This window comes from Grampus griseus (genome assembly GCF_964374135.1).
Source record: "Grampus griseus genome assembly, chromosome: 16".
Classification (NCBI taxonomy): Eukaryota; Metazoa; Chordata; class Mammalia; order Artiodactyla; family Delphinidae; genus Grampus; species Grampus griseus.
The window spans coordinates 6,805,492-6,817,549 of NC_139010.1; the positions used below are offsets into that span (position 1 = coordinate 6,805,492).

The following is a 12,058-nucleotide window of genomic DNA, read 5'->3' on the forward strand; positions in this document are numbered from 1 at the left end:
TCCCTGGCTGGTGTTCAGTACAACATCTAGCCAAAGTGGGAATGGAAAAGGATGTGGAAAGGGAGTTAAAAATCAATATTTAGGAAGGACACAGTAGAGAGAAAATCCCAGAGGTCACCAACTCCACACTCCCGACTTCAAGTTCTGGTACTCTTGCACATTGAAAGAAAATCAATTCCATGTTCATGCTTATATATCTCTAGAATCCTTCTACTAAGTTCAGTCATTTATTCCAAAGAAATGCTACAATCTCTAGACTGTAGAAAACGTGTAACGGTAAATGTACTGGATGTTTATATTTGAATAATAATGTAGCAGGAAGCTAAAACGGAAGTGCAATCCAGAATCCTGAATTCTAAAAGACAAAACTTAATCTTTCCCTATGGGGGTGGCCATGGAAAGCTAATAAAACAAAAAGCTTACAAAGGCAGTAACATGATAAATATGTTTCTTAAGTCTCCAAATTGTCACAGTATTCATACAAAGTCAATTTAAAAAGAAAATCTTTGCAACGATAGTTTATAACTGCCTTTCTGTAATGTCCCGTATATGCAAATAGACCATAAAAAGACATTTCTTTAGCATTATTATTTCTCTTGTCCCTGGAATATTAGGCCCTTGAGAAAAAGAATGCAAACCAAGCCTGCCGTTTACAAGTTTACATATGATTTATCACTACTGAATGCTTTAAATTTTCTCAAAGGCTTTTCAGGTTGTGTTTTATTTAGATGCTTACGTTGCTAAAACAAGACCCTCTCAATAATTAAAAGTTAATCAAAAATCCTCGGGATGCTTCTATCTTTAGGAAGATAATTTGCTCCAATTCAAACCTTGAAATACGACTGACTTAAGCTTCGAAGACATGAGGCTTCCTGCTTCGCAGGGGCCAGACTGTTTATAAGCATTTCAATAGGGGCTCATCTCGGTTCAGCTGGCCCAGTCACCCTGAGGCAGCTAAGGCAAAGAGACCCTGCAAAATGGAATTACCACGTCCAAGGTGATTGTGCCCTCTTATTATAGGCAACTGCTTTTCCTATGAGCATTTCTCACTCTCATCTTTCTTCCTGGGCAAAATCTCAGATTGCAAAGTCCTTAGCACAAACATGTACACATGTCATGGTTTATTTTCTTAAAAAACAGACTTCACTTCCCAAACCAGTAGCGTGAATTGAGTCATCATTCTTAAATGTAAAGCAAATCACACCACCCCTCCACTCAAAGCCGATAATTCTGCTTAAGATGAACCCAAGGTCCTCACGACCTTCCCATTCCCAAAAAAGCCAATTCAGGGTGAGCCTGTGGCTTCTTCTCTCCCACTTTGAAGGCTAACTCCCTCTTTATCTTTCAGGCCTCAATTAGTTGTCACTTCCTCAAAGAAGCCTTTCTTTTTCCCTCAAATCTAAATAAGGATCTCTTTATAACTCTCTCCTAGCCCCCTATACTTTTCCTTCATTGGACTTCAAACACTTTATGAATATATTAATCTGTGTGATGAATTTTCATTTCTCTACTAAAGCCAGGGGTCCAGGGTTGCCTTTCCCCATTATATTCAGTATTTAGCACTGTACTCTGTCATAGAAGCCACTCAGTAGATTCAGGTAACATCACTGACCATTGGCTGATCATTAACATAATTAACTAAAGCAGACACCTAATACAACAAAGTTTGAGAAGCTGGGGCTTCCATGGTGGGGTACTGCCTGCCTTGTAGGAGTTCGGGATCTCCTCTAGCCAAAGTGCTCTCACTTTCTCAGTTGGTTTGCCCCTGGGGTGAGGTCATGCTGGCCTTGCTCCCCAGTGCTTCCCCAGCATACTGCATGGTCCCTGGCATGTGATAGGTTCCATAAACACTTCTGAATGACTTAATAATTATTATCAGGTTCAACATTATGGTAAACCTCTCAGAGAAAGACAAGGTGGGAACATTCAGGAATCAGAATATTAAAGTTCATATTTTTCAAGGAATAAAATTTTTTAGTTGTTTCTTTAGTGGTTTTTGACTTTGGGATCATGCTTGAAAAATTCTTTTTCTCTTCTCCTAACCGAGATTACATAACTTGACCTATATTTTCTTGCAGTGCTATTCTGGTTCTTTCTTTCTTCTTTTTCCTTTAAAACAATTTACATCTTTAATCCATCTGGATTTTCATGTGATACAAAGTCTAAGTCAATTTTTTAAAATGTTTAGCTCATTTCCCCAAAACTATCCCACTGATTTTTTTTAACATCTTTATTGGAGTATAATTTCTTTACAATGTTGTGTTAGTTTCTGGTTTATAACAAAGTGAATCAGCTACACATATACATATATCCCCATATCTCCTCCCTCTTGCATCTCCCTCCCTCCCACCCTCCCTATTCCACCCCCCTAGGTGGTCACAAAACACTGAGCTGATCTCCCTGTGCTATGTGGCTGCTTCCCACTAGCTATCTATTTTACGTTTGGTAGTGTATATATGTCCATGCCATTCGCTCACTTTGTCACAGCTTACCCTTCCCCCTCCCTGTGTCCTCAAGTCCATTCTCTACATCTGCATCTTTATTCCTGTCCTGCCCCTAGGTTCTTCATAACAATTTTTTTTTTTTAGATTCCACATGTATGTGTTAGCATACGGTATTTGTTTTTCTCTTTCTGACTTACTTCACTCTGTATGACAGACTCTATGTCCATCCACCTCACTACAAATAACTTAATTTCGTTTCTTTTTATGGCTGAGTAATATTCCATTGTATATATGTGCCACATCTTCTTTATCCATTCATCTCTTGATGGACACTTAGGTTGCTTCCATGTCCTGGCTATTGTAAATAGAGCTGCAGTGAACATTGTGGTACATGACTCTTTTTGAATTACGGTTTTCTCAGGATACATGCCCAGTAGTGGGATTGCTGGGTCATATGGCAGTTCTATTTTTAGTTTTTTGAGGAACCTCCATTTTGTTTTCCATAGTGGCTGTACCAATTTACATTCCCACCAACAGTGCAAGAGGGTTCCCTTTTCTCCACACCCTCTCCAGCATTTATTGTTGGTAGATTTTTTGATGATGGCCATTCTGACTGGTGTGAGGTGATACCTCATATCTCACTGATTGTTTTCATTAACTCAGTGGAGAGTAAAAATGTATTCTTCACATCTCCTCAAAGGGATGGAGAAATTCTTAGGCGACTCAGGCAATAATGTACTCTCTCTTCTTGGTAGAAAGGTCCTCTACTAATATCAAACCATAGTTTTTAAAACTAAAAATACTAGTGAAGTCATTTATCAATTTTTCACATGAAGATGGTTAGGTCAAAATGTTCACAAGAAAACGGTTAAGAGAAACTTTCAGATGTTCTCACCATGGGCACATGAAGGAAGACACTTCTTGTGAGAACAACCATCTTGCCAAGAGCAAGGATTCTCCTCTCACTCATTTTTGTATCCTCAACACCCAGCACGGAGCCTAGTACAGAGCAGGGGCTTGAGGAATGGCAAATTTACAAAATCAGAATTCCTCCCCCAAGTAAAGTGTGATTTGTATGTTATTTACATGACAAGATTACTTAAAAACACCATTTCCATTTCTCCACTGGCATCTATGTGTATTATCCTATCATAAAGTACCATGAGGGTTAAGCTATTTCAGACAAGATCCCAACAGATGCAGGTCAGGGAGACTGAGTCAGGCCTCATCACAGGGGCCTCACCTACTGCACCTGGGAACCGGCATTGTTCCTCCAAACGGCCTCCTTCGTTCAGCCCTTCCCATGCATGCTGGGCCCACGGAGCCCAAAGCTGCTGGGGTGCCGTCCCGCATACGTCGTGTCTTGCGTATGAAGACTTCCTGATTTTCAGTGTTAGTTTTTTTCTCCTTCTGCAATTATTTTATTTCTGCATTGTTTTAGATTTATCAGCAGTCTAGGAGAACCCCAGTGGGCAGCTGGTAAAAACCCCGTGGCTTGCTGGAGAGAGAGCTGCAGTGTGAGGTTGGCCCCTGACCTCTGAGCCCTGTCCCCAAACCCTTTCCCTCTTAATGCTGCCCCAGGTTGGCCTGTGCTTCTCTAGGCCTCCCTCGGCCCCGCTACCCTTCAAGCAGAGGACGCTGGATTCTACTTGTCTGTTTTCCCGCCGCCATGTAAGCCTGGTTTCACTGCCGGTCCCCTGCAGCCCCCTCCAGGCTTGTGGAGACTGTGACACAGAAAGATAAGTTCCCCAGTGGAGTAGGAGGGCAGAGGCTGGCAGGCAGGGAAAGAAAAGGAGAGGACGAGAAGGCGCATGAAAATAATAACAGTGCGAATAAATAAGGCAGCCTGCCAACTGGCAGGCTATTTTCTGACACATCAGCTCTAAGCCACTTCTTCGGCATTTGGAACACTCTCCTATAGAAGCATCGTAGCAAATGAGACTGTTACTCAGCTAGCACTGGTTCAGTTCATGCTTCAAATGGTTTGAGTCACATCGAAATAAAGAGGCGTTGGAGGGTTTTCTAGGTCTCTAACTATGTCCCGATGCTGGCATCTTTTTATGTGGGGAGACAAAAGGAGTAAGGAATACATCCTTCTTCCCAGAACTATGGCATCTCCCCATCACACACACAAATGAGACCTTCCCAAAGACCCCGGCACAGCCATTAGCTTCTAAATTCAGACAATGCCTGTTATGCCGCATTCTTTTCCCTAGTGCTATATACATTTCAAAGGATTTTTACACGTATCATCAGGTTGGAGTTCATCTCCATGGAAATTCTGTGAACTAAGTCATTCAGGGAGTCCTATCACCTGCCAACAAAAGTTTCAAAACACGTCCATCCAGAGTATAAAGGGCCACCTACTGCTTAGCACGATGGGTGAAACAAGACACAAAGGGAGGTGCAAAGTGATTGAACTTCAGAACCCCGGGGAAGAGAAGGAACAGGATGTGCTTACGGAGTATACTCTGCCTGCCAAGGACTCTGCCAAATGCTCTACATGTATTATCTTGATTAATTTCATTCCGCAACAAATCTGTGTGGTAGGAACCCCCAGTTATAGATGATTCACAATAGTTAAGCACAACTAGCGTGGGACAGAGACGCTAGCTAGCCCTGCGTCTCTTTGGAAACAAAGCTAGCCCTGCTTTGTTCCAGAGCCTGTTCTCTGGGCCATGACATTTGAATTCCCTCCTGAACTTTCCAAAAGCTTCCTGCAGGGGAACATCTGGTCCCATGTAAAGGACCAGGAGCTGTGGAGACATCAGACTTTTCACCAGCAGCAGTGGGAGCTAGAGAACAATGGGACGTTAGTTTAGAATTCTGAAAGAACTGTTGACACCCTGACAAGCTACCCACTGCAAACTCCCCACTAAGTGCGAAGTAGAACGAAAACACTTTGAGATACATGAAGTCTCAAAACGTTTCCTTCCCACTCACCCTTTCCCTGGAGTTACTGGAGAATATGCTTCATTCAAGAAGAGGGAATAAACAAAGAACAATTGGAGCAGGTTCCAGAGGGAGTTGGGGAAGGGATGGAACAAGATATAGTATCTGACAAGTCTGCCTGGGTGGAAAATTGAACTGAGAGGTATTTTACATAGTGATTGGAAAGGCTAGCAGATGCAAAAACAGAAATCTGAACAAGAAAGGAAATGCAGTCACGGCACACTACTGGACTAGACGTGAACAACAGTTAGACTTTCTGTACGACGTTCTTTCTATAGGACATACACACACTTGAATAGGAAAAAACTGAGTATGTGTTCAACAAAAGTTATATTGGGAGGGAGGAGAAGGGGAAAATGTAATGTATGAGGGAAGGTAAGCGACATAAATCTTTATTACTCGTAACAGGAAGCCAGCAGACAGGAAAATTTGAAATATCAAGAAATAGACGAATAGGCACATTATTTAGAAGAATTATGGTAAATGCCAGAAGAAATACCTAAAGCAGAAAGTAATTTTTCCTGGAGAGGGGGAATCAGACGGGAAAAAGTTGACCAGGGTCTGCTGCTTTTCATTACAACTTGTTCTCTTTGGTTCTTAACACTATGTATTACTTTGATGTAAATGTAAAACACATTAGAAAAAGCAATATCTGTGAGAACCATGTCTTTCCCATGCAGAAACCAGTCTATCTGCAAATCAACAGGCAGGATTTGCTAAAATGCAAAGTAAATTTCATTTAAGAATGACAAATTCAGGACTCATTTGTGAATTAGTTTTATAACAGTGAATATGGTTAAATTACAGTTTAAATGAGATTTTTCAGTTGATATGTTCAGTAATTTCTATCATCTTTTATCCACTTATTCTAATGTATCCAAAAATTATAGCTTAAGCTTTTTCAGCAACCATTTTTTGCAGAGGGATGAGACTCTGTGTATCTTAACACACACATAGACTGGAGTCCTTCAAATAAGCCTTTGCCTCCAGGCTTTTCCTGTCTACAGGGAACAGGCTTTCTTCAGGAAATTTACAAGGCACTAATCAGTCATTCATTCAATCAATATTATTAAACAGCTACTATGCAGCAGACACTAATTCAACATTTAGTTATCAAATCCCATTTACTTCCATTTTATGTGCACAACCAACCATTTGGAAATGCTTGACCAATGAACATGAAGTTAACTGTAACCTCTTCACTGGGCCTTCTACTTCTTTGTATTTGCTGCATGGCTGAACGCAGTGCTGACCCTTCATCACTCTGTGTGTAGCAATCATGGGTCTTCTTTTCGAGCACAGCCCTAGCTTCGTTCACTAGGTCAGAAACTCTTTGGTGAAAGAAACCACATCTTAGTCAACCTATCTCACTGGATCACTGGTTTGGCATCATGTAGGAACTCAATAATTATTTTCTTTCTTTTTTTATATTTTTACTTTACATTGGAGTATAGTTGATTTACAATGCTGTGTTAGTTTCAAGTGTACAGTAAAGTGATTCGGTTATACATATACATATATCTATTCTTTTTCAGATTCTTTTCCCATGTACGTTATTACAGAATACTGAGTAGAGCTCCCTGTGCTACATAGTAGATCCTTGTTGGTTACCTATTTTATATGCAGTAGTGTGTATATGTTAATCCCAAACTCCTAATTTATCCCTCCCCCCTACACTTTTCCCCTTTGGTAACCCTAAGTTTGTTTTCCAAGTCTGTGAGTCTGTTTCCATCTTGTAAATAAGTTCCTTTGTGTAATTATCTTCTCAATGAATAGTATCTTCACAAGCATTTTCTGAGTGAATAAATAAGTAAACCAGTGAATGCCGATAATGAACTTATTCTATATCTCAATCTCTTTTAACCCCATTAAGACCCACTTTTATGGTAAGAGTATGGCCATCGAATCAGATCATTTCAACTTTTCTTAAATTCTCAGGAGCCAAGAATGATAATATTACAGAAATTACTTCCTGGGGGACTATGTGAAAATGGGACCCAACTCCATTATTCCCTTTCGAAATAACATAATGTCTTTGGAAAGTTCTTAGAAAAAAAAATTTTTCAAACAGACCCAACTTCTTATTCTTTTACAACAGGTGCCAATAAATGAAGTCATTTTTCTAGAATCATCATCGTAATTCAGGATAACAGATTTGCTCTATTTTCTAAAAACCCAGTGCTCCTTAAACAGCGAGGCTCAAAAGTTGCCTCCTTGACTAATATGGTGCCATTTGTAGTGGTGTCTACTCTGCTATTTTCAGCACGATTTGCTTAGATTGGTGGGGAACAGAACAATGAAAAAAGCAACTTCACGCATACCCATTAGTATAACTCAGTTACACCCACATCACCACCATGGTTCATTTGACTGCTGAACTGTACTATGATTCCTACAATTTTATTCTTTCAGCTTAAATATTGATGAAACACCTTGCTGGGGCTAAGATGGGATAAGGTTTACTTAAATTCGTCTCAAAAGTAAAGAAATGAACTGGCTCAAAAAGATATTTCCATTTACAGTCTTTCGAGTTGCAACACAGTTCCATTTCATCGTAGTCTGAATTTTATATCAAAATTAATTTTGTATCTCCAAGTAATTTTACATATCAAGTAAAATTGTATATCAGAGGCATGCAGACAGGAAAGTAAACTGAAAGAAAGTATACGTCCCAAGTTTAAAGTCTGTTCTCGCAAATGTAGGGCTGATGAGACTTAAGTTAAGTACAAACACTGGGGGTCCAGCGTGAGCAAGCAGATGTATTGCTCAGAGTCACTGTAGAGAACATGTTGGAAAAGGAGGCTCAGGGGAGCAGCTGGGAAGTTACTCTGGTCTAGGTGGTCAGGGATGGACCTCGGCGGGGGGATTGATTTTTGAACAGAGACCTGAAAGATGAGTTGCCTGGCCTGAGTCTAGGGAAACTTAAGAAAAGCATCCCAGGCACAGGGAACAGCAAAGAGAAGGTAGTGGGAGAATGTGGTGTGTTTGAGAAACCACAGGAATGTTCAGAATTTATGGTGGTGAGTCTGTTTCAAACCAGGGATTAAAGCTTTGTAGCGTTAGCACTGGACTATGGCGTGTTTAACTCTACGGGACCCAGTGCAGTGATGTGGTTCTTTGGGGTAACAATGGCAAGAGCAGTCTGAGGGCCACGTGCAAGTTGCACACGATCTTCCCACCGCACTGAAGGCAGCGTGGGGAGGAGGACGAGCATCCTACCGGAGGGAGTGAGGTCACCTGGGTTCTGGTCGCTCATTGGTCACCAACTTAGTGGAACCCTAGTTAACATCCCTTGATATCTCTGGGCGTCAGTTTCCTCCTACGTAAAGTGGTGGGATAGGATTCTATGAACTCTGAGACAGAGACACAGCACACATGCCTCATCTGATACACCAATTCCAATGGGTAGCGATGTCTGCCTCTGGCCCAGGGATCACAGTGGTATCCACAGACCTGCCGGCCCTGCTCTGCTCTTCTTTTCCAAAATATTGTGTGATCATATGAGAAAGAAGATTTGGCGTATGTTCACATTAAAGGTATATGACCGGCTTGAATTTCCTGTGCATGTTTTCTTGCTAGTAGAAGAAAGAAAGAGTGAAATAGCTAAAAAGGCAGAAAGGTGGGCAGGAAGAGGAGGAAAGGAAACTTAGGCTGTGGGTGATACCAAAATGGGTAAGGGGTCGTCAACAAGTTCATACTAACACATTGTAAGTACTTGGATTTTCCTTCCAACACACATAATTTTGAAATGCAATCTGTTTTTCATTACGGGCCTAATTTGTCAAATCTATTACCGTTGGCTAGATTTCAGGTAGCTTATAAACAGCTAATGTAGGCAAGTGAGAAACACCCACCAAGCCTCTGCTGGAGCCTGTGGTACCAGGGGTGAACGTCTCCCACCCACCCTACAGGACAGAGGCCCAGAGCTGCCCTCTCACTCGCTCCTCCAAGAGGGGAAGTCAACATACAAACACACTCTCCTTGTTCTTGAATCTTGTACTGAAAGGTCATTCAGAATTTCAATATCTAAATGATTCTATGTTAGACTGGGTTCTGTTAGATTCAGGGAAAAAAAACAATCGTGCTCACACACACACACAAATCCCAACTGCCCACTCTTATCTTTCAGTGTTGAATTCCACACTCTGAATTGCCACCATAAGGAGAGCCCACGCCTGGTGTGTCTTATTTTCCTTTCTCTTAATTTGACAACTTCTCTGTCCTCACCCCAAGGCACTTAAATATCCAGGCACAGATACAGATGCTAGAGATACAGATATGCCGTTTCCTGAGTCAGCATCTTACCTCAAATCCCCATCAGCTGCTTACCAATGATGCCAAAACAATACTCCACTAACTTCACTGCAACTTAGCCTTTCTAAATGTTAAGACAATGAAAGGGAAATGTGACCCCAACATTGCAGAAGTTCTACATAAACCAGTCTTTTCTTCTGGTTGCTCTACTGACCCACAAGAATGGACCTTTCCCTTTAAGTGGGCTGAAAAATGAACTGACTAATATCAACTGCGCCTGCTCTGAGTCTATCTTCCTTCCGTTTTTATAATACTGATAATAATTTGCATTTAAGTGGCACCCAACATTGAACACAGCATTTACAAACCATATTATGGGGGCTTCCCTGGTGGCGCAGTGGTTGAGAATCTGCCTGCCAATGCAAGGGACACGGGTTCGAGCCCTGGTCTGGGAAGATCCCACATGCCGTGGAGCAACTGGGCCCGTGAGCCACAACTACTGAGCCTGCGCGTCTGGAGCCTGTGCTCCGCAACAAGAGAGGCCACCATAGTGAGAGGCCCGCGCACCACGATGAAGAGGGGCCCCCGCTTGCCACAACTAGAGAAAGCCCTCGCACAGAAACTAAGACCCAACACAGCAAAAAATAAATAAATAAATTTAAAAATAAATAAATACTCCTATTCTCTGTTTAAAAAAAAAATTAAAAACAGGAAAATTTAAAAAAAAGAACCATATTATGCAGCTTGATCTTTGGCGAGCACCTGGTGTCGTAAGTGGGAAAAGCAAGCCTCTGAGGGTAGAGCAATCTCAGCTGCCCTCTGCCACCTTCTAAACCCTATGCTGGCAGCAGGTCCATCAGGCCATGTCTGTCCTCTAAGCAAAACCCCACTTTACTGATTTGGCTGTTTCAAATTAAGGCAGCTCCTGGTAGCCACCCAGACATGTTCCTTGAAGAAGCCCTCTCTATTTCTGACAGCATCATAAGTGACTCTTTTGCTTCTTTGTTTTGTTTTGTTTTTAATTAATTCCCCTCTGCCCTTTTACTTTGGTCACACTAGTCTACTGAAGTTACTGATGACAAACCTGGCGGAGCCCAGTACATTCCTGTGAGTCAGCAAACCGTGGTGCTACTCACATCCCCTCATTCCTGGAGGTAGAGATGACACCTCGTTTAACATGAGCTAGTTATCAACTACAGCCATCAACTGTGACTGATACGCCTGAAAATGGCGATATATCAATCCTTCCGTCATCTGTTCAATCACAGAGGCTGGGGAGACCTAGCAAGAGAAATTCCTGAGTTTTTTTTATTTAGAAGCTCAAACACTGTCGGGGTTACCAGGCTACTACTTGACGGTGGCCTGACTCAGCCCAGGGAACTGCTAAGTCAATCAAGTACAGGTCTGTGTGTGGGTCTAGTTCTACGTGAACAAAGCAAGTGCAACAAAATTCAAGGGTTCAGTGAGCAAAATTCCAAGGTCAGCCTCTGCTACATCCCTGCCCTGGTTTTGTGGAGGGTGAAAGGGCAGTCAAGTGATGGCTATTCTTGGTCCCCAGTCAGCTGAAGCTGGAACAACATAAACTTCAGGTCTTGAAATGGAGCAGGACCCTATGGTCTTTCCTCCCCCAGCCCATGTCCTCTGCCTGCCTTCTGTCTGTGGAAAAACTTAGCCAACGAATAAGTTTATTCAGAGAAGTGAGACAATGCAGAAGCAAAGGAAAACGAGACTAAGTAATAATAGTTCAGTCATTAAGCAAAGTTAAGGACCTGTAGTCCCTCCTCAAGGGCTAAAGATCATACTCTGAGCCATATCCTGTGCGCTGTCTTGTAGATACTGAAACCCTCACCAGGTGGAAGAAGTTAACTTCAAGATGCCATGACATAAGCAGCCACAATTCCGAGAGCTGGCCTCAAAGAAATAGAAACAAACCGACCCCGGAACTGCAGACTAACTGCACCTGAAACAATCAAGATGACGCTGGTCAGACCACCGACGACCAATTTCAAGATGACGGCCAGAGCTGACTGTGCTGTTTCTGCATGTAGCCCCCTCCCTCCATCTATAGAGGCTCCTGACCCCTGGTTGTCAGTGCAGGGGAGCTGGCCTTTGGACGGGCATCCACCCCCACATCCAAAATAAAGCAAACTTTCCTCTCCACCAGCCTGGCCTCTTTATTGGCTTTTGAGCAGCGAGCAGCCAGGCCCCACTTTCGGTTACAGCCTGAGGGACGTAAATTAATTTTTCCTCAATAATAATAACCAATCATTTTTAGAAAATATACTTCTAATTCACCCCACTTCAACTTTCTTGTTCTGGGAACACTATGTACACTCCAAGGTACACACACTCTCCTTTTTTTATTGTGGTGAAATATACATAACATGTACCGTTGTCACCATGTTTAA

The 12,058-nt window shown here is 42.1% G+C and overlaps 1 protein-coding gene across 2 annotated transcripts in view; it reads right to left on the reverse strand.

The window, feature by feature from the left end:
* The window catches only part of PCNX2 (pecanex 2), a gene marked incomplete at its 5' end in the record, with an annotated part of 272,510 nt that overhangs the window by 136,493 nt on the left and 123,959 nt on the right, over positions 1 to 12,058 (reverse strand). The window lies entirely within an intron of this gene.